The sequence below is a fragment of the Mastigoproctus giganteus genome, chromosome 10, assembly GCF_048544385.1.
Source record: "Mastigoproctus giganteus isolate SK-2022 chromosome 10, ASM4854438v1, whole genome shotgun sequence".
NCBI classification, from domain to species: Eukaryota; Metazoa; Arthropoda; class Arachnida; order Uropygi; family Thelyphonidae; genus Mastigoproctus; species Mastigoproctus giganteus.
This window is the reverse complement of record NC_143584.1, coordinates 25476577-25479595: the sequence shown is the minus strand read 5'-3', so window position 1 is coordinate 25479595 and position 3019 is coordinate 25476577. Positions and strand designations below refer to the sequence as shown.

The window sequence follows — 3019 nt, the reverse complement described above, 5'->3', positions numbered from 1 at the left end:
AACACACACCTAACCACCCTTGTGTCTTGTGGAACGAGCAATCAACAGTTTATGACTGGATAAACCATTCTGATGTGTTGTCCCGGGTGTGGCACAATACAAACAAAAAAAAAATATTAAAATAAAAATAGCTGGGCGTGTACCACTGTTTGGGAAAAAGCGAAAAGCCGCTGACGTCAGTTGTCATTGACATATGTAGATGTTCAACCCAGCCTGTTTATATTGACAAAAAAAGAAACAAACTTTTGATAAAAATAACAACACTCGTCCACACATCAAATAGCTGGGAAATTATGATTCATTCTCCTTTTCTAGTTAACGATTGGATATTAATGGCTGTCCTTGACTTACATTGTATTTTCGCAGGGTTATAGGACCTATAAATATAGCCCGGTGTCAGTAATCTTTAAGTTATTCTTCTGGTAAGAACAGCAAACAACAGTCAACCATGCAGGCTTTGGTAAGTTTTGATTAGAGATTCTCCTTAAATTACTGTTAGTTTCCTTCTTTGTAACTTCAATTTCTGTAAAGATCTATTTATGTCTAATATAAAATAGCATTTAAAACCTCTGTTTTACTTTAGACCGACTTGTTTTGTTGGCCAGGCATCAGAGGGTAGAACTGGCTTTGGCAATTATCGACTGTTTTCCCTATCTAACTAACTATTGCAAAATAAATATTGCGTTTACTTATATAAGTAATATACAGAATAAAAGTCTATTGATTTAACAATATAAATGAGTGAATGATAGCTGAAAGGTAGAAAACAAGACTGTTTTCTGTCTTTCATCAAGTAGGAGGGAAGTACAGAGTATCCGAAAAGTCTGGAACTAATGGGATTCCCACTACATATGCTTACTCTCATCAATAATATGTATTCAACGTGTCCACCCTGACTCTTCACGCATTTTCTCAGCCGGTGTACCATGTTTGGATTCTTCTCGGCATATTGGGATCGACAGCAGCACAAGCCTTGGTAATTCTCTCCCTAAGATGACGAAGATCTCGGATTTTTCAGCATACAACTGTGTCTTCAGGAATCCCCAAAATGCAAATCAAGAAACCCCAAAATCCGCCACTTTCTTCTAGATCCATCCCTGACGACCACTAAGAAGGACTCTCTCCACCCTTTCATCCAGTGTTTTTCACCCGTAAAGAAAACATATTTTTACCATTGGTTCCAGGCTTTTCGGACACACTGTATAATGATTTTCATGTTCAGTCAGAACACGAGCGAAACACCTAACTGTATTTTCTCTTTTGTTTTTCCAGATCGCTCTCCTTGTTCTTGCTTTGGTGGTGTGCACCCTGGCCGTATATCCTTACTACTACGGCGGTTATGGTGGTGCATATGGCTATGGAGTACACACCCCCTTTGCTTATTCTTCCTATTATGATGGGGGCTATGGCTATCCTTATGGCTTCTACTTTAAGAAGTAAAGATTAGCAGGTAAGCGAATCCTTAATTTATATTTGGCCTTTTAAATTTCTACTACTCAACCATAATATTACCGGAAATATTTAAGAAAAAGCTTCTGAGCAACTAAGGCCATGAAGAGTGAATAAATGGTATCTGTAAATTGCAAACAATGAATGTCCTATGGTCAACGCTTTCCATCTGACCCAGGGTTGGTCACACTGACGTTAGTTTCGTTGGATGTGACTTCAGATGAAAGGTGTATGAATTTTCCAACTGGAGAAATCCCCCCCCCCAAAATAGACAAACCACCCTTCAGAATACGCAATTTACAGTAAACAGAAGATTCGTCATGATCTAAGTTGTCTTTTTTTTCATCTAACTAACCCAGATTAAAATGTGCAAAATATTGCTTCAATGCTATTACTTCAGTGAATTGAATCTTGAAGAATATTTATTTTATTTTTGTTTTTTTCTAGATGCCCTAATGGATGTGGGAATTGAAGCCGAAGTCTGGATGTCCTCACTATCTTCTAAATGAATCATATCACTTGATATTGCTTCCTTCACTTATGTATTTCTTTCAACCTAGAATAAAGTTATATCTTAACAATAATTCTTGTGTCATCTTTCATTTATCTAAAAGACAGACAGGATAAAAGTTAGAAAGCAATTCGATTTTTGTCTAAATATACAGCTTGAAGTACACTTGATATAAATAAAGAAATGGTTTTCTAATTTTTGGAGTTCGACTTTTGTTGTTGATTTTAATATGTAAGCAACAAACAGTAAAAATGGAAAGCCAATAAAGGGATATTTATTTATGGATGTTAATTAGTGATTTTTTAATATTCAATAATTTGTACTAGTTGGGGAGATCATTAATAAATTAAAACTCAATTTTGGAAAATCCAGTAGTATACAACTTGCCGCCATCTTTTTATATCTGATGAATGTGTTGCTCTTAATTTTCCTTTGATCATGATTCTTGTAAGATCCTTTAGAAAATAATAGGCCCTCTTGGTTAGCTGTTTCATCGAAAGGATTTTTACCAAGGTTTACCAAGATCATCATATTCCGAACTGGCCTAAAATTACACAGATACAAAAACGCCAATGACTATACAAAAATTGTTCGACCATTACATTTCAATAAAGATAGAGCTAGGATCAATATTCCACTTAAAGCAAAAATATCGAGAAGAGCTAAAAAGACCAATTAGCACATTTCTTATTTCGTACATTCACTAAACCCAGAGAAGGCTTACAGCGTAAAGACTGGTCCGGTATTCGCCAGAAGATGAGATCATACTCCCATGACCACCGGATAATACATTGAGCGCATATCCTTCCGCAACAAGAAAGTCACAAACATCTATCAAGGCAGGAAGTCGAGATTGTTCAGAAGGGCCGTTCTGGATGGTACATTAGCAAAATTGAGTTTCTTGGACAGCCATTTCAGCATCCAGAATTCCAGTCTAAAAATAGCTCTTAGATTGGATCGTGCAGCCACCGACGAAAATCTTGCCCATGCCCACCTTAAAGTTCTAATATATCTTCAAAAGTTTAACCCTCATAGGGCGAGGTGATCTTTAAATGTAGG

General features: G+C 36.4%; 1 long non-coding RNA gene across 1 annotated transcript; it reads left to right on the top strand.

Moving 5' to 3' along the window:
- Nucleotides 1–340: 340 nt before the first annotated feature.
- On the top strand, nucleotides 341–2033 carry LOC150078883 (uncharacterized). Its single transcript, XR_016547532.1, has 3 exons — nucleotides 341–460; nucleotides 1273–1450; nucleotides 1897–2033. It is a non-coding gene; the product is annotated as an uncharacterized LOC150078883 (long non-coding RNA).
- Nucleotides 2034–3019: the final 986 nt, after the last annotated feature.